This window comes from Ranitomeya variabilis, chromosome 4 (genome assembly GCF_051348905.1).
Source record: "Ranitomeya variabilis isolate aRanVar5 chromosome 4, aRanVar5.hap1, whole genome shotgun sequence".
NCBI lineage: Eukaryota > Metazoa > Chordata > Amphibia > Anura > Dendrobatidae > Ranitomeya > Ranitomeya variabilis.
In genome coordinates, this window is record NC_135235.1 from 479,907,436 (window position 1) to 479,934,879 (window position 27,444).

Genomic DNA, 27,444 nt, shown 5'->3' on the forward strand with positions numbered 1-27,444 from the left:
TGGTATGATGCACAAAATCAAAGTGAAAAATGAAGTTACAGGCTGATCCAACTTCAGTGGAAATGCCTCAAGACAAGGAAATGATGATCAGTAGTGTGTGTGGCCTCCATGTGCCTGTATGATCTCCCTACAATGCCTGGGCTTGCTCCTGATGAGGTGGCAGATGGTCTCCTGAGGGATCTCCTCCAAGCAGTAGCGTAGCTACCAGGGGGGCAGAGGGTGCGGTCGCCCCGGGCCCCTTGCTCTGAGGGGGCCCACTCAGAGTTACTGCCACTGTTAACTATGCAGGTGTACGCAGCACGCCGATGTAGTTCTCTCCACTGTAGTGTGGGGAGACATAATCTCCCTGCACTATCACTGTCCGTTCTATAGCACACGCCCCCATTGCACCCTGTGTGTCTGCAGGAGAGACTTCACTGCACGAGAGACGTCACCACGCAGCACTTGCTTGAGGCTTCTTCTTTCCGCCGGAGAGGAGCAAAGACAAGGTGGTGCTGTGAGTATTTAGAACTTGGGCTGCTTCGTGCAGGGGGGGTTGTGTCTGTGTAGTGAGGAGGGGGCAGGACGCTGCTCCCCTCCTTACAAGTCCTGGATTGTATATTTTCTTGTATTTGTGGTCTTGTATCTGAGGCACAGTAGATTTTATGGCGCTAGTCTACTTGAACATTTAAACATATCAAAAGGTGTCTCTGCCAATGCAAATCAGCTGCCATAAATCTCATTATGCCTCAGATAGAGCCACTGACATAAATAGTAACTATCATGCACTGCCCTGATAGAAGTCACCCCAGCTGCAGGACAGCACAAACAAGAATGTGTCTTTCCCTGTATATATATATATATACTGCTGTATGTGCATATATATATATATATATATATATATATATATATATACACATATATATATATATATATATATATATATATATATATATATACATATGTAAAAATATATAGTAGCAAAAATATAAGGCAGTGCACCATTGACAAAATTAAAAAATAGTGTTTTAGTAGCCCATTGGGGCTCAGCCACATGTCGGTTCTACTGAGAACCTTTATCCAGGAGAACCAAAATTCTGTTTTTTCATTTTTTTTGCTGCTACATTGAAGATCGGTAAATGCCTGGAATGTTTGGGTTTGGCAGCTGCGTATTACCCACTGTTTGCTAGTGCTGCTTTCAAATCTCCCTCTCTCTCTCTCTCTCCAGATACACACTCTGTGACTTGGTCCTGTAGCCGGGGAGAGGGTCCTATAATATCATATTGTAAATCCAGGGTGGCAAGCATGAAAACCCAAATATACGGTATAACTTTTTATTAAAAAAAATAATCCCCACAAAGTTGAGGATGAATATATATGATAAAGAGCCAAATAGAAGAAAATACAAACAGCCAGTAGGTGCGTATAGATGATGACATATAGACCCCTGAACATATACTCAGTCTGGCCAACTAGACCCCCCAAATGCAGAAAAGGGAATAAAAGAGAAGACCTACCTGGGAGTGCACTTTCTTCTTTACATGAGTAATATTTTACCTCCCTCTCTTCTAATTCCCTCTTTCTTTCTGGTCCCCTCTTTGGGGTCTTGCCCAGACAATAGTATTTCTTTTAGGGTTACCTGGGTAAATTAAGGGAGCTATTCACATACGCTGGCCTCTATATACACCCACTGGCTGTTTCTGTTTTCTTCTATTTAGCCCTTTGTTATATATATCAGCACTGTGCAAGATGTAGTCCACAAACAGGGACCGACAGAGACCAGAATCAAAGGCATGGGAGCTACAGTGGGGGCCATTATACAGTGTTAGAGCTAATTCGGGGGTCATTATACAGCGGATGAGCTAATGCGGGAGCCAGTATACAGCATGAGAGCTAATGCAGGGGTCATTATACAGTATGGGAGCTAATGTGGGGCCAGTATACAGCATGATAGCTATTTTTGGGAGCAATCATACAGTGTTAGGGCTAATTCGGAGGCCATTATACAGCATGGGAGCTAATGCGGAAGCCATTATACAGTACAGTTTAAAGGCTACTGTGGGGGCCATCATACGGTATGGGGGCCTATATACAGTGTGGGTGTTACTGTGGGGTCTGTCAAACTGGGGTTTACATACAGTGTGGGAGCTACTGTGGGGGGACAAAAGAGACATTCTACTATGTAAAGGTCCCAATGGTGGCATTATTATGTGAGACAGTATGAGGAGCATTGCTTTTGTATCACACAGCAGGTGCAATAGTAGGGACACATGTGACAGAAGTGGCTCAGTATTGGGTTGAGTACTTTGTGCAGGTTGGAGATAGATGGGTACTGGGCTGGAAATGTGTGAGAAGTCAAATGTGTCTTTGTTGTAATCTCTGCAGAGGAGTCCTGGCTGGAATAAGTTGGCATGTCGGTCTGAGTAAGGTGTAAAAGTGAACGATTATCAAAAAGAACGTCACCTGTAAGTTATTGTCTGTATTGTAAACTCTTGTATATTCTGCAACACTGGTATCTGCAATTATGAGATCATCATATGACGGTATTATCAGTATTGTTTTTTGTGTAGAGATTTTTTTCAGTTACAGCACTGTTATGTGCTGAGGTTCTCCTATACCCACAAATAGAGTGCGCCACCTCAGTTGCAATCAGGGCTATTGGTTAGGGGCCCACTCAGATTTTTCGCCCCCCTTGAGCTGAACCCCTAGCTACGCCTCTGCCTCCAAGACCTGGACTAAAGCATCCGCCAACTACATTTATAAGATTATCTCAGCATGGGAACATTTGTTTTAATTACATCCAATCGTGGAAGCTATTTTTATTCCAAGATCTAGTAAATAAAATTATTTTGTTAATGAGAGAACCCCTTTAAAGAGGTTGTCATTATTGTACAACTGATTAATCAATTCAGGCCCCCAATTAAAATAAAAACAATGCATACTTACCTCCTACAGTGGCATTTTTCCAGCGATGTCCACTCTGCTATTGCTGGAGAATGACGTGACTTGTGTCACATGCTGCAGCCAATGCTAATCAGCTTCAGGCTTTACTAGTTTGTAAGAGCGGCTGTCCGCACTCACAGGACATTGATGAGCAGCATACTAAAAAGTGTCCAGTTACTGTATTTGATGCAGCCGCACATGAGACTAGTCATCTCACTTTCCAAGAACAGCAGCATTGCAGGAGGTGAGTATGCACTGTTTATATTCTAATTGGGGTCTTGAATTGTAAGATGTAGGGGTGTACATTGTAATTATGGGGCAAATAGCACAAATCCTCATTTGGCACCCTATCCAAAAAAATGTTAGTTGAAGAAGGTGGGATCACAGAGCAAAGGCATAGTCACAGAAAGGTGTATCTCCCACCTTTTCCAAACAGACATAGGGACATGTATTGCAGCACTTGAAAAGTCATTTTTCTCTTATTGAAGGTGCTTGGTATTCTGACCCACTATGTTACCACCTTCATGGCCTCTGTAACGTGGGCCAGGGTGGTAGCCGTACCGAGGGATTGCTGCTCCTTCCTAATCACACCCCGATGCTCCGCTACAGAAATGTCCATTTTGTGACGTGCTGTGTGTGTCACGTATTTCACCCACCTGTGGGTCATTTTCAATAAAACTTCTCGTGCATCTTCATAACAGTTACAGTCCATCCATTTTCCCAATACATGAGTAATCCATCTCCTGCGTTTTCCCTGGTCTGCTCCCTCAGCTTTTCTTCCTGCACCATGGCTCCCAGGCCCGCAGCTTCCTGAACCATCCAGCTAGCTGATACTGAGTGCTTCCCGTCCACTTTCCCCATCTTGGGTGAAAATTCAGGTTGCCTCCGCAATTCCTGTTCGGACCGTGTCCCGGACGTCACGGGAGGTAACCCACAGACTAGCCACTGATTCTTCCAGGCTGCCTCGCTCTCTTAGGCTACTTTCACATTTGCGTTAGAATCCGCAGCGTATCATCCGCAAACGCATGCAAACGTCTGATAACGCAGCGTTTTTTATCCGCATCAGCTTACGCATGATGGTAAAAAAACCGCAGCATTTGCATGCGTTTTTACATGTGTTTGCGGTTTTTATGCGCATGCGTTTGATATTTCCAGGAGGTTGTGTCTTTAATGGGCATGCGCAGTCCGAAGTACGCAAGCGCATCAAACGCATGCGTACGCAAAGACATGTGTACGCATGCGTTCCCATAGATAGTAATGCATTTTTTTGCCGCATTCCTTGCGCCAACAACCGCATACGTTTCTAGGCGGCAAATTGACGCCTCTAAAATTATTACATGTTGCGTTTACCGCGCCAAACCGCAGACGACGAAACGATGCATGCGTCGTCAAACGCGGCAAAATGCAACCTCTTGCGTCCCTAATGTTAAATATAGGAAAACACAACGCATGAGGATAATTGCGGAAGAAACGCTGCGGACACAACCGCAAATGTGAAACCGGCCTTAACTCTACACTGTTGCTCTGTTCAGCTTTCTGTCACGACTCCTAGAACAATTCTCCTCACACAGCTTTAGCTCCTCCCACTACCTGAAAATTACCTCAGAAAAGCACTCTCCCTGCCACTACACTGGCTCCGCCCCCTTTCTCAACTGTCACAACTCTGACTGAAACCAGTTCTCAACACAATCTAATCTCCTCTACAGTGCCCCCCTTAACACTAACCCACAACTACACTGCCATAACCCTTACTAATGCTGACCTACCACTGCCACTGACTGTCCCTATTCCTGTCCCTAACACGCAGATATCAGAACAGTGTCAGCCATTATCATATTAAACAGTGTCAACTATCATACACTACACAGGGCACACAGCAAACACAAAACATACCCAGTTTCATTAGGTAGGCGTGCACAGGAATGCAGGGCTCAAACCAGCCACCTGCACACCCCCTTACACCTCCATAAAGTATGATGCCAACAAAAATGACCCCCAAACGCAGTATGATACTGCCACAGTGAATTCCTCCACATTATCCCTTACATGCAGAATATGATGTCCCACAGAACCTCCAATACAGTTCTGTCCCCATAGTTCCTCCACATACATTGAGGCCCAAGTGACCTCAATACAGTATGATAGCCCCCACAGTCCCACAACACAGTTTGATGGCCCCTACAGCCCTCCACACAGTATGAGACCCCCACAGCACTCTACACAGTAAAATGACCACCACACAGCCCTCCATACAGTGTAATAGCCCCCACATAGCGCTCCGCACAGTATAATGGCTCCAAAACAGTATAATGACCCCTTAAACAGTATAATGGTCCCCACACAGCCCTTCACATGGTATAATGGCCGCCAAACAGCCCATTACACAGTATAATGGCCACCACATAGCCATCCACACAGAAGAATGGCCCTACACAGTAAAATGCCCCCCTCAAATAGTATAATAGGCCTCACACAGCCATCCACAAGACATAATGGCCTACACACAGTATAATGGGCCTACCCAGTCCTCCACACAGTATAATGGCCCCCACAGTCCTTTCAGTCCCCCACACAGTATAATGGTCATCTACAGTTCCATGTTTTTCAATATATCTGAAATAAGGCATGCAACACAAAAACGCCAGGCATATGCCAGAAGGACAATTGATCTGATCTTTAGTCTAACATAGTGACACGACAAGTTACCTCTCTTTCCAGGAACAGCAGTGCCAACATCTCTCGAACAGCACTGCTGCATTGGTTGAGTATCCATTTTTTATTCTAATTGGGGTCCTGAATTGATTAATCTGAGAATGGGCATACGTAAAAATCATGGGCCTCCCTAGCAAGAATTCTAATTGGGCTATCCATCCCTCCGCTAAAGAAAATATTTGGCTTATGTTGAGAGATTTGCATATAACCTGATGTTAATATACAGTTCTGAAATCTATGTGAGGTACAAAATGACTCAATCATGCTTTTGTAACAATAACATGAAGTTTCTTGGTGGATTTTACATTGTTTTGAAGGCTGCAGATATCTATCCATTTGCAGACATAGTGGTCATTTTTATTTTCTCATATACATATTATTCACCTTGTGGTTATTGGTTTTATGCTGTGACAGTTTAAGTCAGGAAATATGATTGTAGATCAGAAAGCTTGTTTCATAAACCATAGAGCTTACATCGTACGGAGAGCTTACAGATAACAAGTAAAGAGAATGAAGAGAAAGGGTTTGAATTTGTGTGAAGAACATGTTAAGTATAATCAGGAAAATGTTTGAGAAGATATGTACCTGCTATCTATGGTATATAACTCTCCCCAAGATAGTGTTCACTAAAAAGTTTATTTTGAACTGGTGGTCTCCCTCTTGAACTGTCAAACATCCATTTATATGGATACACCTAAATAAAATGGGAATGGTTGGTGATATCAACTTCCTGTTTGTGGCACATTAGTTTATGGGAGGGGGAAAACTTTTCAAGATGGGTGGTGACCATAATGGCCATTTTAAAGTCAGCCATTTTGGATCCCACCCTGTAGTTTCAGACATGCAGTTTTTGATGTCATTCTTTAGCCACAACCAGGAGCGGATGCAGAAAAGAGGAGAATATAGAGGAAACACTGATAACAGTGATTATAATCTCTTCTTCCGGATCCACTTCCCAGGCTTCATGCTATCAGCTGAATGGGAAATCTTGTCCTCTTCCTAGATACTCACTATATTAGAAAAGATTATATTACCTAAATTATGTTTTTTATGATAACTATGAAGCAGCATAACAAGCTGTTTTTGCATAATGACATATTCATAGTTATTAGTGATGAGTGAACATGCTGAGATAAGGCGTTATCTGAGCACGCACGTGTGCTAACCGAGTGTCTTCGGTGTGCTCGAAAAATATGTTTGAGTCTTCGCATCTGCATGTCTCGCGGTTGTTCGACAGCCGTAACACATTCAAGAATTGCCTCTTTGTTAGGTAATCTCCACATGTGTTGCGGCTGTTGAACAGCCACAAGGCATGCAACCGCGGGGACTCGAACATATTATTCGAGCATGCCAAATTCAATCGGTTAGCACCCGAGTATGCTCGGATAACACCTTACCCGAGCACGTTCGCTCATCACTAATAGTTATGTCAAACAGAAATGGTTTGTTCAGACCTTTTGATTGCCTATTCTCAGGACTTTTAGGATTTTAGATTAGTATCAGTGGGAGTCTGACACCCGTCACCCTCAGCTGATACTTTGAGTAGCTGCCAATAGAAGGTCACAATGTACATTTTGATTCAGATGTCAATATTTTTGATCAGTATTTAATCAGTATTTTTAAACCAAAACCTGGAGTGTTTCTAAAACACAGAACAGGCATCAATCTTTCCATTACGTTTTTTCTCTCTGCAGGTTCCCCTCCTGATTTTAGCTTACAGTCACTGATGGAAAACATTAACCATAATAATGATGTGGAACACCACAGGTCTATGCACTGTGAACATCTGTGAGCCTGAGAAATCATCAGAGCAGTGGGTTTGCTGTGTTTCAGACCCTCACTGATCTGATACTGATGGCCTATCTTAGGTCCTCCACTCACATTAGATAGTAGTCGGCCAACTTCTATCTCCCCAGACTCCTCAGGAGCGCTCAGCGCTATAGCAGCCACATATCTGCCAAAGAACAAATAGATCTGTAATCTAACAAGCCGGATCCTTCTCTTTCCCGACAACATCTGTCAGGGAGAGTTGGGAGGTTACCAGACACATGAGACTGTTAGTAAATCCGACCAACATCGACAAGTTTAGCTGATTTCAGTCTAATCAGTGTGGTGGAACTTAAAATTGAGTCATCAACATCTTAGTCCTGGACAACACTGGGTTCACATGCAACGGTCAGCCCGGTAGAGCTGAAGTCCTCTCACTATATTCGTGCATGATCACTTAATCTTACAGGGAAACAGGTGTTGCACCTACAAAACCGTAATCCGTGATTGTAATAGCCTTGCGGGAATTATGGAAGGAATGTAATTATGCACCGTAATTATGCAAGGAAGCAGTGGAAAGACTGCAGCAGAACACAGCATGACCACTCCGATGAACGCAGCCTTAAATGGGTTGTCCAGTCCAAACTGATAAGTCTGCAGTTACTCTGTGTGACTGCATACTTAAGTATCCCCCCCAGCCTGATTTGCCTGTTTCAGACCAGGGACCGGAGGGTATGTGTGAGTTATACATACCCCCAGCCAGTGGGCCCTGCCTCGCCACCCTTCATGGGCATAATAGTCTGATTAATCTGGCATGTTCCATAGCTCCATGTTCGTATAAAACATCTTTATGGGGTATACAAATCAGTTATGCCAGAATGGTCACATTAGTTGCAGTCTAAGAAATGCAACCAGTACCAGTGCCCAGAACAAGTCGGCCTTGGTGTTTATTTTGAGACATAACTGCACATGTGACCACATGTCAATCAATGGGAGATCCTGTATACCCACCAATCAGACTGTAAAGCTTTCAAAAGCACCATTAGATACCAAGCTTCAGATGTTGGGTGATTAGTGACTCGGGACTCCACCGTCTCCGTGCATAGATACAAAGTATAGAAATGTCTGATATTTTAGTCAGTGTGTTGTTTTTCACCATCAGTGTGTCATCCATTTTTATTGTATGCAAAGAAAAAAGTTTCCAAACTATTCCTACCAATGAAACAGTAAAAATTGGACATCTCTCGGATGATACCTGGAGGACATCCAAGTGCTTTCTGCTTTTCCATGGACCCATTTATTTAACTGGGAGAGTTTGATCTTAAAACCTTAACAAAAACATTGATCTGCAAAAAGACAAACGTGAACCACCCCATAGAGAATAATGGGAACTTATGTGAAAAATGCAATAAAGAGGATCAGTTTGATTTTGTCATTTTCTATACACTTCTAACATCTAATTTGTGATAAAGATCTATCTTCGATAGTGATGGACTAGTGTATCTTGGGTCCACCAGATAAAATGATTCTATTCTGTAGCTATACAAAACACATTTTATTATCATTCCTCACAGGCCATAACATTTGGGAATTGACAACGTTGTCCGGCTCCTATGATCTTTGCACCCACAGCTTGCCAAGTTATAAAATAACAAAAAGGAGATAACAAGGCTGTCTGGCTCAGTTCATTAACTAAACCCGGCTATGTCTTAGTTGTGGCTGATACTGGGACAGAGAAGGGGGCTGGTTTTGTTAAAAAACTGAATGAGACAACTCCTTCATTATATCACCGACATACAGGCATGGGGAGAAGTTCTGACCAATCTCAGAATTTGGTTGATATAAAGAAAAGTATATCTTAAATTTAATTGATTTACCTTTGCAAACTGCTCAAGAATTTGTTTGGAGAGCGCCTTTATCACCATGAGACCTATACTTCAATTTGTTAATTTTTTTTATATAAATGGGAGCTCCATTTTCTTATTAAATAGAGTTCCAAATCCTGTATAGACATAGAGTTATATATATAATTCTAACTATCGACAGCCATTAGGGTATGCTACAGGTCCAGATACATATTAGATAAAACCCTCCGATAATGTGTATGCTTAACAGTTGATGTGCAAAAATAAACTTCTCTCACAAAGAATAAAATTGCTCGGCTGAGCGTTCCTGTGTATGGTGGAGTCGGCAGCCATGTGTATAAAGTGTATGTGGGCCTGAATACTTTTAGACTCAATAGTATTTTTTTTCTATATCTTCAAAGAGAAAATCCTTTGAAATATTTTCATCCAAAAAGGCGCTTTTGAAAGGCTGAAACAAGTTGATTGAGGATAATTTACATTTTATATTATTTGCTTTACTATGTCCCCCCTGTTGCTGCTGGAGTATGCTTTACACAGAGTTAGGCTACTTTCACACTGGCGTTAACTGCATTACGTCGCAATGCGTCGTTTTGCCGAAAAAACGCATCCTGCAAAAGTGCTTGCAGGATGCGTTTTTTCTGCATTGACTAACATTAGCGACGCATTTGCGACGCAATGACACACGTCGCAACCGTCGTGCGACGGTTGCGCCGTGCTGTGGCGGACCGTCAGGAGCAAAAAACGTTACATGTAACATTTTTTGCTCCCGACGGTCCGCTTTTTCCGACCGCGCATGCGCGGCCGGAACTCTGCCCCCACCTCCCCGCACTTCCCCGCACCTCACAATGGGGCAGCGGATGCGCTGGAAAAATGCATCCGCTGCCCCCGTTGTGCGGCGGAGACAATGCTAGCGTCGGGAACCTCGGCCCAACGCACCGCGACGGGCCGAGCCCGACGCTAGTGTGAAAGTAGCCTTAGTCTCCTTCCCCCTCTTGCAGCTGACAATGTATTCCATTTATACTTAAAGGAACCTCCTCAACTTCACTACATGTAAGTTGCACATGCTCTGCTCCTTCCCTATTAAGCAGGGCAGAAAGCTATTTCTAATGGCTGTTTTGCAGTGAAAAGAGGATCACTATGCAGACACAAGGTTGTGGGGAGAATGACTGAGCATGTGGGACCACCAGCACATAGCTTGTTATATTACCCTGCACATTGCATTACATTGCATTACACTTAAACACCATGTGGTACCATATTGTGGGTCAACCCCTTTAACATATCTGAATGCTAAAAACAACACATGCAAACCAGACAGACCAAGGATTGTAAAGAATGCCAGTAATATTAGTAATGCTACTAATTCTATATTTTTCTGAGAATTAGGAACAAAAGTGAAAGGGGACATTTTTTATTTAGAAAATATTTAGCTTCTTTGGGAAGTACTGGCACAGAACTAGAAGTAAATCTGCTAATTAAAGAAATGTGCACGCTTAAGATAGTAAAATGGTTGTCCAGTCTTCTGATGAAAGTCTGCAGTTACTCTATGAGACTGCAGAGTTCTGATTCGTTACTACGCTAGCTGTCAGGATTCTTCAGTACTGCCGGGGAGAGCGGTAGGCGATTTACATACTCCTGGCCACTTTCCGACTAGATGTGCTTGGCCTCGTTCAATTCACTGTTATTGAGCAAGGCCGAGCTCGGCTAGTTGGCATGTGACAGTACACAAATCACATATTTGCTATCAAGTGAATTAAAAGATTGGACAACCCCTTTAATGTACTATTCTAGTATAGGTCACCAATATCCGTCTGGCATCCCCATTGATTAGCTGCTTTCAGCTCCCAGGGTGGCAGGATATGAATAGTGATATAGCCAAAGAGCCCATTCACTGTGTAATGGCTGTCTCTTATACTGCGGCTCAGCTACTATTCACATCCATGAGCACTTTACAGTGAATGGAGCTGAACTCTTCAGTTTAGCTCACTGTTTACATCCAGAGCTGAGAACAACAATTCAATGGTGGTGCTGGGAATCTGATATTGATGACCTATCCAGGTCATCAATATAGTAAGCCCAGAAGACCCCTATAATACACTAGAGCAGTGTTCCTCAACCTTTATTACCTTGAGAGCCACATTCAGGTCTGAGAAAGGGTCGCGAGCCACATCCAGAGCCCTTCCCCGCATAGTGAATTTCAGCTCCTCTTGTGTCCTTCACAGTAGTGACACAGAGAGCTCACATGATCGGTGTGACAGCAGAAGGTCCCCACAGAAATAACACCTTACTTACCTCCATTGGGTATTTTCACATTTCACAAGTACTCCCACAATGCCAGCATATCGAGCTTCAATCACCTCTTCTATCTCACAGTATCATCTTATCTCCAGTTTAGCACTTATCTCTCCAATCCCAAGGCCAGTATATGCGTATTCAGATCTGCTCTTCTAGGTGGGCTACTCACAAAAGCCACCATCTGGAGACCTGCTCATCATTGTTGTTTATGGGTTTATGAGGAATCGCTCCTGTCAAACCAATCTAATCAGTTTTTATGAAGAGGTAAGTTATAGACTGGATCAAGGTAAGCCATTGGCGTTTGATACCGTGCCACACAAGAGGTTGGTACACAAAATGAGAATGCTGGGTCTGGGGGAAAATGTGTGTAAATGGGTTAGTAACTGGCTTAGTGATAGAAAGCAGAGGGTGGTTATAAACGGTATATTCTCTAATTGGGTCGCTATGACCAGTGGGGTACCGCAGACGTCAGTGTTGGGACCTATTCTCTTCAACATATTCATTAATGATCTGGTAGAAGGTTTACACAGTAAAATATCGATATTTGCACATGATACAAAACTATGTAAAGCAGTCAATACAAGAGAAGATAGTATTCTGCTACAGATGGATCTGGATAAGTTGGAAACTTGGGCCGAAAGGTGGCAAATGATAAATATAAGGTTATACACATGGGAAGAAGGAATCAATATCACCATTACACACTGAAACAAGAAACCACTGGGTAAATCTGACAGGGAGAAGGACTTGGGGATCCTAGTTAATGATAAACTTACCTGGAGCAGCCAGTGCCAGGCAGTCAAGTCAAACAGGATTGTGGGGTGCATTAAAAGAGGTCTGGATACACATGATGAGAGCATTATACTGCCTCTGTACAAATCCCTGGTTAGACCGCACATAGAGTACTGTGTCCAGTTTTGGGCACCGGTGCTCAGAAAGGATATAATGGAACTAGAGCAAGTACAAAGGAGGGCAACAAAATTAATAAAGGGGATGGGGGAACTACAATACCCAGAGAGATTAGCAAAATTAGGATTATTTAGTCTATTAGTCTAAAAAAAAGACGACTGATGGGCGATCTAATAACCATGTATAAGTATATAAGGGGACAGTACAAATATCTCGCTGAGGATCTGTTTATACCAAGGAAGGTGACGGGCACAAGGGGGCATTCTCTGCGTCTGGAGGAGAGAAGGTTTTTCCACCAACATAGAAGAGGATTCTTTACTGTTAGGGCAGTGAGAATCTGGAATTCCTTGCCTGAGGAGGTGGTGATGGCGAACTCAGTCGAGGGGTTCAAGAGAGGCTTGGATGTCTTCCTGGAGCGTAACAATATTGTATCTTACAGTGATTAGGATTAGTGATGAGCGAATATACTCAGTACTCGAGATTTCCCGAGCACGCTCGAGTGTCCTTCCAGTATTGGTAAGTACTCAGAGATTTAGTTTTCATCACCGCAGCTGAATGATTTACAGCTATTAGCCAGGCTAAGTACATGTGGGGGTTGCCTGGTTGCTAGGGAATCCCCACAAAGATCCTAATTAGTGATGAGCGAATATACTCGGTACTCGAGATTTCCCGAGCATGCTCGAGTGTCCTTCCAGTATTGGTAAGTAGTCGGAGATTTAGTTTTCAGCATCGCAGCTGAATGATTTACATCTGTTAGCCAGCTTGATTACATGTGGGGATTCCCTAGCAACCAGGCAACCCTCATAAGTAGTTATGCTGGCTAACAGATGTAAATCATTCAGCTGTGACACTGAAAACTAAATCTCCGACTACTTACCAATACTGGAAGGACACTCGAGCGTGCTCGAGAAATCTCGAGTACCAAGTATATTCGCTCATCACTAATTAGGATCTTTGGAAGGATGTAGATCAGGGGATTTATTCTGATGGAATATAGGTAGCATAGGACCAATTTTTTGAAGGCATGTGTGAAAGCAGTATAGCGTGAACATTCTGGGCCTCAGTTCAAATTACGGTATATTAATGGACCCCCTTATACTATCTGCAACTTACAATACTAGTATAATATCTCAATGCCTTTCCCATGAATTAATCACTGACCTGGGGTCTACAATTATGGAAATACTTTCTCGGTAAGCCTAGGTCGGGCGCTTGTAATATGATGCGTCAATCAGCTACTACAGACTATATACTGACAGGGGCTTCCATTGTAGTTCTATGTGTCATGTTCTATTCGTAATACTGCTTGAAAACATGAGTTTATGTTACTTTTAGACCTCAATTAGATGTCCGATTTTCACGTAAGCGTATTATATGTTGTTTTCATGGAAAATATCTATAACAGTGATATTATATGAGGCTATTCACATGTCCATGATTATTTGCGTCAGCAGAAAATCACAGAGACGTGTCCAATTTTGATCCGACCATCAGATCAAAATCAGCAATGCCAGTCTATGGGTTTGTGAAAAAAATCAGACTGCACTCCAATGACATCCAAGTGCAGTTCGATCTTCACGGACTGTCAGAAGAAGAGAAGCTGGAGAAACTTTTTTTTTCTCCACATACGAGAAAAACTGATGACACTTGGACCACACTCTTAACAAGCTCTGATCAAAGTTTGATCAAAATAATCAGTCTGTTTTTTTTGTACGTGAGAAAATTGGACATCTGAATGAGGCCTTAGGCTGCATTTTTCCTTATTGAAGTCATTAGAAGAAAGAACGATAGAATAACACAGAGGAGAGGGAAAGTTACAATTTCATTTTCAGCATGTGTGAATCAGGTTGTGAAGAATAGACTTTTTCTCTATACGATCTGAAAAAGTAAAAAAGGTCATTTATACCAATTCCCGATACAGTGATTTAGGTTTCTGAGAAATTAACTGGATTATCTCATGTTTTTCAATGGGTAAAATGTACAGTGCTTGCGAAAACAAGCAATTTTGCAATATAACTCTTCTTAAAAATCAGCTCTATTTTCAAGAACAGAGGGATTTTTAATGTTACTGTGTATAGCTAATTGCCAATGTTACAGGCCACCCTGGTCTCAGAGAAGCCGGATGCCAGTTGCAGCATATACTGCTAGCACCACTCTGTAGCCCAGATTGTTGGATCTAACCAGCCTCGGCCTTCCTGTGCTTCTGCCATGCTGCAGTGCTGCAGAGGCAATGCATCCTTTGCAAACATCAATCTGAATCTGGACAGATTGCTGGATCTCGTCAGCCTCGGCCGTCCTGTGCATCTGCCATGCTACAGAGGCAAAGGGTCCTCTACAAGCACCAATCTGAAGCTGCCCACATTGCTGGATCTCGTCAGCCTCGGCCTTTCTATGCTTCTGCCATGCTACAGAGGCAAAGCGTCCTCTACAAGCACCAATCTGAAGCTGGCCACATAGCTGGATCTCGTCAGCCTCGGCCTTTCTGTGCTTACGCCAGGCTGCAGAGGCAAAGCGTCCTCTCCAAGCACCAATCTGAAGCTGGCCACATTGCTGGATCTCGTCAGCCTCGGCCTTCCTGTGCATCTGCCATGCTACAGAGGCAAAGCGTCCTCTACAAGCACCAATCTGAAGCTGGCCACATTGCTGGATCTCGTCAGCCTCGGCCTTCCTGTGCATCTGCCATGCTACAGAGGCAAAGCGTCCTCTACAAGCACCAATCTGAAGCTGGCCACATTGCTGGATCTCGTCAGCCTCGGCCTTTCTATGCTTTTGCCATGCTACAGAGGCAAAGCGTCCTCTACAAGCACCAATCTGAAGCTGGCCACATTGCTGGATCTCGTCAGCCTCGGGATTTCTGTGCTTACACCAGGCTGCAGAGGCAAAGGGTCAACTGCAAGCACCAATCTGAAGCTGGCCACATTGCTGGATCTCATCAGCCTCAGCTATTCTGTGCTTCTGCCATGCTGCAGAGGCAAAGCGTCCTCTGCAAGCACCAATCTGAAGCTGGCCACATTGCTGGATCTCGTCAGCCTCGGCCTTCCTGTGCATCTGCCATGCTGCAGAGGCAAAGCGTCCTCTACAAGCACCAATCTGAAGCTGGCCACATTGCTGGATCTCGTCAGCCTCGGCCTTCCTGTGCATCTGCCATGCTACAGAGGCAAAGCGTCCTCTACAAGCACCAATCTGAAGCTGGCCACATTGCTGGATCTCGTCAGCCTCGGCCTTCCTGTGCATCTGCCATGCTGCAGAGGCAAAGCGTCCTCTACAAGCACCAATCTGAAGCTGGCCACGTTGCTGGATCTCGTCAGCCTCGGCCTTTCTATGCTTTTGCCATGCTACAGAGGCAAAGCGTCCTCTACAAGCACCAATCTGAAGCTGGCCACATTGCTGGATCTCGTCAGCCTCGGCCTTTCTATGCTTTTGCCATGCTACAGAGGCAAAGCGTCCTCTACAAGCACCAATCTGAAGCTGGCCACATTGCTGGCTCTCATCAGCCTCAGCCATTCTGTGCTTCTGCCATGCTGCAGAGGCAAAGCGTCCTCTGCAAGCACCAATCTGAAGCTGGCCATATTGCTGGATCTCATCAGCCTCAGCCATTCTGTGCTTCTGCCATGCTGCAGAGGCAAAGCGTCCTCTGCAAGCACCAATCTGAAGCTGGCCACATTGCTGGATCTCATCAGCCTCAACCTTCCTATGCTTCTGCCATGCTGCAGAGGCAAAGCGTCCTCTACACGCATCAATCTGAAGCTGGCCACATTGCTGGATCTCGTCAGCCTCGGCCTTTCTATGCTTTTGCCATGCTACAGAGGCAAAGCGTCCTCTACAAGCACCAATCTGAAGCTGGCCACATTGCTGGATCTCGTCAGCCTCGGGATTTCTGTGCTTACACCAGGCTGCAGAGGCAAAGGGTCAACTGCAAGCACCAATCTGAAGCTGGCCACATTGCTGGATCTCATCAGCCTCAGCTATTCTGTGCTTCTGCCATGCTGCAGAGGCAAAGCGTCCTCTGCAAGCACCAATCTGAAGCTGGCCACATTGCTGGATCTCGTCAGCCTCGGCCTTCCTGTGCATCTGCCATGCTGCAGAGGCAAAGCGTCTTCTACAAGCACCAATCTGAAGCTGGCCACATTGCTGGATCTCGTCAGCCTCGGCCTTCCTGTGCATCTGCCATGCTACAGAGGCAAAGCGTCCTCTACAAGCACCAATCTGAAGCTGGCCACATTGCTGGATCTCGTCAGCCTCGGCCTTCCTGTGCATCTGCCATGCTGCAGAGGCAAAGCGTCCTCTGCAAGCACCAATCTGAAGCTGGCCACATTGCTGGATCTCGTCAGCCTCGGCCTTCCTGTGCATCTGCCATGCTGCAGAGGCAAAGCGTCCTCTACAAGCACCAATCTGAAGCTGGCCACATTGCTGGATCTCGTCAGCCTCGGCCTTCCTGTGCATCTGCCATGCTACAGAGGCAAAGCGTCCTCTACAAGCACCAATCTGAAGCTGGCCACATTGCTGGATCTCGTCAGCCTCGGCCTTCCTGTGCATCTGCCATGCTACAGAGGCAAAGCGTCCTCTGCAAGCACCAATCTGAAGCTGGCCACATTGCTGGATCTCATCAGCCTCAACCTTCCTATGCTTCTGCCATGCTGCAGAGGCAAAGCGTCCTCTACACGCATCAATCTGAAGCTGGCCACATTGCTGGATCTCGTCAGCCTCGGCATTTCTGTTCTCACGCCATGCTACAGAGGCAAAGCTGCCTCTGTTAGCAGCATAGGAAAGTTTGTACCAGCTGAACAGCTATGGTCCACACTGTCAATATTCAGGAGCGCACGCCACCCCTGGCAGTAAGGATGCTGGAAGGTAGTGGTGAGGTATGCTCTTGAGAAAACCCCTTTAGCAAAAATAAGTAGTGAAGGAGTTTCTATTGCATCTTCTTGAGGTGGACTATGTTTCTAATGGATCACCCTACTGTTTATTGAGGGCTAGTACCACTTTAAGAAATTGTAACGTAATTTTAAGCCGGCTGTGTCTTCATTCAGGGAGATATTGAAGATATTACCAGCTGCTGGCTAAGGTATTTCCGTCTCTCTTTATGTCTCAAACAGACGAGCTGGAAAATACAGATCTTTTCTTCACATTATGTGAGCTGATATAGATGCTCTGTAATGCTCATTGTTCAAGGACATCTTTGTAGACAGGGTCTGAGGATGAGAATGGTGACGCTGTAGGTTATGATTGTGCAGCTCTATATACTACATAAATGACATACAATGTCCTATATCTATAATGACAAGACTATGCACCTATAATCTACCACCAATGAAAATGGATACATTTACATAAAGTCATAACATGATTTTTCTCGTCCATGTAGATTATTATTTTTCATGTGTCCTGAATGGACCATACATTGAATGTATGCTGTGGAACACAAACAAACATATACAAATGTGAATCAAGCCTTTCTGAATCCTCAAAAGAAATATTGCAATGCATATGTACGAACTAAACAAAAAAACCAAGATAACAGTAACATCAGGTGGCAGAAAATGATCTTCATTTATGGTGACTGAAAACTGGACACTAATAGACAATTATTACAAATGACCTGAATGTACTAAACCCACTGCAGCAATGACCTCATCCTAACTGGAGGAATGAGTACAACACTCCCACCTGCTGGTAATTACACACATTGCATATCACTGCTTGTTGCCATGGACATACTGGTGCACAGTGAATACATCACATGCAATACCGCTCCTATGTATCTACTACAATACCGATCCCAACCTATAATGCCTATTTTTCTGTTGACCAGAGAAATAACTTAAAGCTCCTTGGCCCCAATGAAAATGGCTAATGCTCCCCCACCTCACCTCTTTCTACCATGTGCCATTTGTAAAACTGGTGACTTATATGGCAGTGTAGCCATTTGGCTCCATCACGTACTGGGGCTTGGGTATGACTGCTACTGTACCTTTCCGCATCTTTAACTGTGAAGGCAAGATTTGATGACAGTAAACCGACAAGAAAGACATATGAAGGGTTGAAGGAATTTCCTCATTCTTTGAAGGTTTACCCAATAAACAGGGCTGATTGTTGTGTCCTCCTTGGAGTGTTGTGCTTAGGGAAGTGTCATAACTCGGCCGAGGATCTCAATGTAATGCTCTGACTGGCTGGCAGCTCTCCAGACCTGAGCTTGATAGCATGTGTTTCTATGCAGCTGTCACACTAGGGTCAGGAGAGCCGCCAGCCAGTCCAAGCATTGCGTTGTGATCCTCATCTGAGTTATACAGCCTCTGACTGTTCCCTTATCAAAACAATCTCCTAAAACAGGATTATCTCCAGAGTTAGTAAGGTGTTGAGCTAACCCTTTCACTGCCAACATCTGTACTTCTAATGAGTAAAGGCCCCGTCACACATAGCGATTTACCAACGATCACGACCAGCGATACGACCTGGCCGTGATCGTTGGTAAGTCGCTGTGTGGTCGCTGGGGAGCTGTCACACAGACAGCTCTCTCCAGCGACCAACGATCAGGGGAACGACTTCGGCATCGTTGAAACTGTCTTCAACGATGCCGAAGTCCCCCTGCAGCACCCGGGTAACCAGGGTAAACATCGGGTTACTAAGTGCAGGGCCGCGCTTAGTAACCCGATGTTTACCCTGGTTACCAAAAAAAACAAACAGTACATACTCACCATCTGATGTCCGTCAGGTCCCTTGCCGTCTGCTTCCTGCTCTGACTGACTGCCGCCGTACAGTGAGAGCAGAGTGCAGCGGTGACGTCACCGCTGTGCTGTACTTTCACTTTCACTTTGCGGCGCTCAGTCAGTGTGGGAAGCAGACGGCAAGGGACCTGACGGACATCAGATGGTGAGTATGTACTGTTTGTTTTTTTTTACATTTACGCTGGTAACCAGGGTAAACATCGGGTTACTAAGCGCGGCCCTGCGCTTAGTAACCCGATGTTTACCCTGGTTACCAGTGAAGACATCGCTGGATCGGTGTCACACACACCGATTCAGCGATGTCAGCGGGACCTCAACGACCAAAAAAAGGTCCAGGCCATTCCGACACGACCAGCGATCTCGCAGCAGGGGCCTGATCGCTGGTACGTGTCACACATAGCGAGATCGCTACTGAGGTCGCTGTTGCGTCACAAAACTTGTGACTCAGCAGCGATCTCGCTAGCGATCTCGCTATGTGTGACGGGGCCTTAAGTATTCATTTATCTGAAGGCAGGCTAATTGACTGGGGAAAAGAAAGGGTTTCAAAACCACTCATCACTTGCAGCTTTTACTGTATTGAAGACAAATACCCTAGTAAATTGATTTGCAAAGTTTACTTTCTATGCAGGACAAAATTATTATTATTACTTAAAAAATGACAGTTTAGTTAGTCTTTCATGACAGCATATAATTTGGAGGCCATTTACAGAAGGAAGGTTGCCATAAGCAGCAGCAACCTGTAGTGTTCTGTTGGATTTGCAGGACAAAGGCAGGTGATGTGATAGTTCCTGCAACCCTGCATGTATAATGTCAGCATGCTGCACCCTCTGCTATAAGAATCAACTGAAATCCTCACTCTACAGTCAACTTTACACACTTTACAACTATATCTATATTCAGTGGTCAACCTAAGCTTTAAAGCGAAGCTGTCATCATGAAATTGCAGTCCAATCTGCAGGCACCACGTTATAGAGCAGTTCAACTCAGTCACATAAGCCCGAGTGCCGTTATATCTTTTCCCATGGTGCTCGCACTGACGTCAGTGAGTTGAACTGAATTCATTGGCTCTGAACGTGAAGGACCTTTCTGTCGGCACCTCAAGGGCAAGAACTTTCTCACGCTCGCGGTGATGTCAGTGAGGTGAAAGGAGTTCACCACGAGGCACTGAGCAAGCATGCACAGCTCATTGTCTCTGCTGGATGGCGGACTGTATAGTCGCATCATGCAATAATACATCATGCCATCTAGATTTAGAAGAGCTAGAAGCGTCGTGGGACTAATGGATTATTATCTTCTCGGTGGACAGATGAGGAATATTGTTGTTGATTATTTTAATTCTGACACAGGAGACATTGGCTTCAGTGGAATAGGTGATGACGTGAGTATAGTTTAATTTAGATTAATTAAAGGAGTCTGTGTCATTGTTTCAATTAAAGGACTTTATTCTGGGTGTGTTTTTTTATGCAATATCACTATGGTGTTAGTAATGGGGGCGTCTTATAAATGCCTCTTAATTACTAACCTCTGGGCTTGATGTCACCTGACAATACAAAGGTGACATAAACCCCCCAACTATCAGCCCCTTGTCACTGCACTAAGGCAAGTGAGAATAGCAAAGCTAAGTGCCAGAATTGGTGCATCTTATGGATGTGCCATTTCTGGAGTGGCTGAGAGCTGATGTTTTCAGTTTATAAGGGGGCCAATATCCATGGCCCCTACCTAGCCTATTAATATCATCCCACAACTGTCTGCCCTGCCTTTGCTGGTTATTAAATACTAGATGGTGGCCCGATTCTAACGCATCGGGTATTCTAGAATATGCCTGTCCACGTAGTATATTGCCCAGCCACGTAGTATATTGCTCAGCCACATAGTATATTGCCCAGCCATGTAGTATATTGCCCAGCCACGTAGTATATTGCACAGCGACGTAGTATATTGTACAGCGACGTAGTATATTGCCCAGCCACGTAGTATATTGCCCAGTCACGTAGTATATTGCCCTGCCACGTAGTATATTGCCCAGCCACATAGTATATTGCCCAGCCACGTAGTATATTGCCCAGTCACATAGTATATTGCCCAGCCACGTAGTATATTGCCCAGTCACGTAGTATATTGCCCAGCCACGAAGTATATTGCCCAGTCACGTAGTATATTGGCCAGCCACGTAGTATATTGCCCAGTCACGTAGTATATTGCCCAGCCATGTAGTATATTGCCCAGTCACGTAGTATATAGCACAGGCCACAAAGTATATTGCCCAGCCACGTAGTATATTGCACAGCGACGGAGTATACAACACAGAGCCACGTAGTATACAGACTTAAAATAAAAAATAAACATATACTCACCTTCCAAAGGCCCGTTGAAGTCCTGGCCCTGTGTGCGGTGCACGCGGCAGCTTCCGGTCCCAGGGTTGGTATGAGCGCAGGACCTGTGATGACGTTGCAGTCACATGACCGTGATGTCATGGCAGGTCCTTCTCGCGCAGGCGCGCAGGACCTATGATGACGTCGCGGTCACATGACCGTGACGTCATGGCAGGTCCTTCTCGCATACCATCCTTGCCACCGGAACTTGCCGCTTGCATGGAGTGGTCACCGAAGCGTCGCGAGGAGCGGGAAAGGCGGCGGATGGTGAGTATAGCAGGTTTTTTTTTATTATTATTTTTAACATGACATATTTTTACTACTGATGCAGCATAGGCAGCATCAATAGTAAATAGTTGGGGACACACAGGGTTAATAGCAGCGGTAACGGAGTGCGTTACACCGCAGCCCGTTACCGCTGCCATTAACCCTGTGTGAGCGGTGACCGGAGGGGCGTATGGAGCGGGCACCGGGCACTGACAGTAGGGGAGGGACTAATCAGACTGTGCCCGTGGCTGATTGGTCACGGCAGCCATGACAGGCAGCTGCCGAGACCAATCAGCGACACGGGATTTCCATGACGGAAGTTGAGGACAGAAAGACGGAAGTACCCCTTAGACAATTATTTATATAGATAAGGGAATCCTACATAATTTTTTGGGGTGGGTCCCCCATTTTAATAATCAGGAAAGGCTAAGTATATAGATGTGAACTGATATTTATAGCCTGGGAAGCTCTATGGGTATTACCACCTTCCCAGGCTTTAAACATCTGTCGCAGCTGTTCACTTTCCCTCTGCTGGTTAATAAAATATTGGTGGATCCCATTGGTGGATTTTTTTCAGAAAATATTTTAGTAAGTAAAAAAATACATGTACAGTAAAATGCACAAGCACTGTACTAATTATATATGTGACTGACATCTTTCTGTCTATCCATATGTACCGTATATAGTGTATCTATTCTTCTATCTATTCTATTTTGTCAGGTCACGCTGTGATTTTACTGTACGCGGCAGATAAATTGCCAGCTTTTCAAAGGAAAACGGTGTGCAAAAATCAGATGGCACTCGCATGGTCTGAGTGCCGTGTAATTTTTTTCTCACACCCATTGACTTGCATTGGCGATTCTAGTCCGAGATTCGAGGACAATCGCATCATACTGCGATATTTTTTCTCAGTATGATTTCAGCTGAGAAAAAAATCGAAGATGAGCAGGGATAGTTTAACATTGATCCGAGTGCAATCACATTTTTTTATCGGATTGCACTCTTCTGTTTTTCTCGCAGAGGAGTATGAGCCCTTTAGAAGGATCCCCAAGGTTGGACTTCCACCAGTCATAATGTTATGGCATATTCTTTTCAATTGTGGTCAAATTAGATGAAAGTATCCCCTTCATTTAAAAAAATAAAATGGAGATAAAAGTTATTCAAACTTGCTCTCTGACCATTATTTCTTTAATTAAAAACATGTATTAGACTGTGCTGATGACAGCTGTGGAGGCCTGCCAACCGCTGGCCTGGAGGCACGCAGAAGAAAGTCTTATGGTACTATAGGACAAGCTTTACATGTACTATTATGGGAAAGTTTCAAGAGTTGTTTTTCTGCATATACACAGCATTAGCCCTACTACCTTAATTTCCTATTCTGAGGGTATGTGCCCACAATTAGGAATTGCTGCGGTTTTGACGCTGCATATTTATGCAGCGTCAAAACTGCAGTGGTCAGATGTTACAGCATAGTGGATGGGATTTCTAGAAATCCCATGTCCACTATGCGTGTATGTGCGCCTGCGGATCACCCGTGGAGACTGACATGTGGCACGTCTTTCAGGACCGCAGCATATCAATTTCAGTTGCAGAGATGTTGGTCTCTGCAACAGAAATTTGACCAATAGAAATGTATTAAATGCGGTAAATCAGCATGGTTCAGTGAACACACTGAAATATGCTGTGTCCAAAGCACTGCTACTTCCGAATCATGGGCACAAAGCCATACAGAACCAAATTTAACATTGGTAAGAGGGAACAACAAACCACAATGTATCCCTTTAATCTTAGAAAGCAATTACACTCCAGGACCCTGGTTGGATGGAAGTATAATATGAATGACATGCAGCTGCAATTCGAATGACAATACAGATGAAAATAGTCTGTTTATTTTTCTGGATGTAAATCATACAATTTTTCATATGCTCATCTGAACCCCATCTAAAGGAGTTGTCTGGGATTGGTAAAAATGTCCTTTTTTTAACCCCTTCACCCCCAAGCCTCTTTTCATCTTCATGACCAGGCCAAATTCTACAATTTTGACCATTATGCGGTAATAACTCAAAAACGCTTCAATGGATCCCACTGATTCTGAGATTGTTTTTTCAAGACTTATTATACTTTGTGGTAGTGGTAAAATTTGTATGATATGAATTGCGTTTAATTGTGAAAAAATCAGAAATTTGGCAAAAATGTAGAAAATGTTGCAGTTTTCAAACTTCTAATTTTTATGCCCTTAAACCAGAGACTTATGTCACACAAAATAGTTAATAAATAAGATTTTCAACATGTCTACTATACATCAGCACAATTTTTGAAACAATTTTTTTTGTTAGGCAGTTATAAGGGTTAAAAATTGACCAGCAATTTCTCATTTTTCCAACAAAGTTTACAAAACCATTTTTTCTTAGGGACCAAGTCACATTTGAAGTGACTTTGAAGGGTCTATATGACAGAAAATATCACATAGCCAATTCACATTCAACACCAAATTCAAGAAGTTTATTAACCCTTCAGATGCCTGACAGGAATTAATGGAATGTGGAAGAAAACAATGAACATTTAACTTTTTCACAAAAAATTTATTTAAACCCATTTTTTTGTTAAGTTTCACAACGGTAACAGGACAAAATGGTTCACAAAATTTATTGTGACATTTCTCCTGAGTACGCTGATACACTATATGTGGGGAAAAACTACTGTTTGAGTGCATGACAGGGCTTAAAAGAGAAGGAGCACCGCTTGACATTTAAAGCGCAAAATTGGCTGGAATCGAAAGCGGATGCCATGTAAACAGTGGAAACCTCCCACAAGTGTCGCAATTTTGGAAACTAGAACTCTTCTAGATGTATGGTGAGCACCTTGAAACTTCAGGTACTTCACAGAAGTTTATAACGTAGAGCCTTGAAAATAAAAAAATACATTTTCCCACATTTCCCACTTTGCTACCAGTAACATGAAAGCCCCTATTTTTTTTCTTTCACAGATGAGTGACCTGAGTGGGGGGCTCTTTTTGTGGATTGAGTTGAAGCTTTTATTGGGAATGTTTTACGTAATGCTTGGGATCACATTTATCCTGCTTTCTATGCTTACATTGGGGTTTCCATCTAAATCTCCGAGTGACGAGATTCAGATGAAACCTCCGAGGGATCCATTCACTATATGAAACAGCAGAATTACTCTGGACTCCATCTGTGTTCTGTTCAGCAGTGTCCTTTTTAGAGGTGCACAAAGCTGTGGCAGACAGCGCTTTTATGCACGCCTAAAAAGACAGACACTGCCGAATCTCATGCTAGACGGCATCCACGGTGCCTCCATCTGCCTCATTATCGGTAATCTTCTGCCTGAGGTTCCATCTGAATAACGTATTTCAGAGATTTACAAGGAAACCCCGGTGTAAGCGTTCAACGCAGAGTGCAGGATAAATGTGACCCAAGCCTTACTGCAATCTTTGGGAGGCAGAATGAACAAATTAACAGCAGGTTAAGAATTGGCTTTATTTATTTTTTACGCTGTTCCTCTTGCGGTATAAGTGATTGGATTCCTTTATTCTTCGAGTTGGTGGGATTACAGCAGTTGGAGGGTTAAACTACTGTGAGCGGTGCGGGCACCACTCCTGGCAGTGAGTGACAGGTGTCAGCTGCCATGGCAGTTGAACACCAGGCAGTAATGTCTGTAAGTACTTACCAACCTAGATGTATGGATTCATCCAAGGCCTTGTTCCCATGGGTGTTTCTGGTATTGCACCCAGCCCCCAATTGATTGAATGGGGCTGATTTTAAATACCAGATACAGACCAGTGGACATTAAACCCTTTCCTTTCTGGGTAGATAGGGTTTTCATTAGAGGCAAATTTGTATGGGAGTTTTAAAGTTATTATGGAAATGATCTGTTAGGGAGAATATCTTAGGCCTCTTTCACACTTCAGTCTTTTGGCGTCAGTTTGAATCCGCCGTTTTCATCAAATAGCGGATCCGCCATTTTTTTTTGCGGATCCGCTATTTTCCCATAGACTTGCATTAGCGACGGATTGTGGCGGATGGTCGTCCATTCCATCCGCCATGTGACGGATCCGTCAAGATTTGGCGGACGTCATCTAGACATAGATGGACATTATAACGTTTTTGTCTGCGCCGAAATGGCGGTTCGCGGCGGATCCGTCACGTCCGCCATTCTATAGAATGGGCGCCTATGGGCGACGGATCCGTCGCGACCGTCATTTGGCGGATCCGTCACCCCAATCCACTTTTTCGATTGCGCATGCTCCAAAAAGTAGATACTTTTCCCAGACAACCCCCAAGTAACGGATCCGTCAAAAAACCGGATCCGTTAGAACCGTTTTCTCCACAATTGTGATGGATCCGTCGATCCATCACTATGTCGGAGCAGACTGACGCCAAACAACTGAAGTATGAAAGAAGCCTTAGGCGTTCTTCAAACATAATTTTTTTATGTCCGCATGCGCTCCGTATTTTAAGGACAGCAAATACAGACATAGCACACCCATTGTATTCAATGGTGGTGTGCACATGTCAGGTTTTGCACACGGACTGTTTGTCAGTGTGAAACACCTGCAGACATTTCAGCTTTTTTTGTGCAGCACAGACAAAATGTGTGCCGCATACGTGCACACTAATGACGTACAGATTTGGCAAATCTTATGGATGTGCCATTTTTGGGGTGGCTGAGGGCTGATGTTGGTAGCCTGGGGGAAGACAATATCTCTGACCCTTTCCCAGGCTATTAATATCAACCCACAGCTGTCTGTTTAGTCTTTGCTGGTTTAAATTTATAGGGGGACCCTACTTAATTTTTTTCTAGGGTCCACTATAAACTCAACAGGAAAAGCTAAGCAAACAGCTGTAAGCTGTTATTAATAGCCTGTGAACCTTATGGGGTATGTCACAGATTATTAACATCAGCCGCCAGCCTTGGGCTTTCTCTCTGCTGGTTCTGAATATTGCACGGGAGCCCACCCTGTTTTTTTTTTTTAATTTAATTCTTTATTTTACACAGGATGTACACCTGCTGAATACAACTCCCATCATAGTCGCCTGATTGCGCTGATCACAGGGAGATTAAGAGACAATTATGAGAGGCACATGGGATCCACGCGAACTGTACTGCCTTTCCCAGGCTCCGGTACGTGACACACGAACTATGGACAGCAAGCGGATACACAGATGTAACACGGATGTCACGTGCGTACATACAGATGGCACAGGGACCCGGACCACGGATTTCACCAGTACTGTTTTTTCCTGTGCAGGAATCACCAGGACATGTGAAGGATGCCTTAGTTGGGTTCTTAGTGTTCTGAATAGTGATATTAAAATGAAAAAAAAAAATCTTGCAGCTTTCACACTGGCCACTATGGCTTTTTTAGGCTGGTTTCACACTTGCGTTTTGATCTGCAGCATTTTTAAAAAAAACGCAGGTGGTGAAAAAACGCATGTAAACGCATGCAAACGCTGCGCTTTTTAGACGCATGCATTTTTGCATGCAGAAAAAAAAACGCGGCGTTTTGACGCGTTTACATGCGTTTTTTCCTGCGTTTGCGTTTTTGAAAAGCCTGCTGAGAAGTGTGTGACAGCTGCCAATCATCAAAAT

The 27,444-nt window shown here is 44.1% G+C and overlaps 1 protein-coding gene and 1 long non-coding RNA gene across 3 annotated transcripts in view; one reads left to right on the forward strand and one right to left on the reverse strand.

The window, feature by feature from the left end:
• The window catches only part of SEPTIN9 (septin 9), a 354,855-nt gene that overhangs the window by 166,383 nt on the left and 161,028 nt on the right, over window positions 1–27,444 (reverse strand). The gene's annotated exons all lie outside the window — the stretch shown is intronic.
• Window positions 468–27,246, forward strand: LOC143769051 (uncharacterized). Its single transcript, XR_013214186.1, has 4 exons — window positions 468–496; window positions 1,208–1,303; window positions 2,365–2,444; window positions 26,851–27,246. It is a non-coding gene; the product is annotated as an uncharacterized LOC143769051 (long non-coding RNA).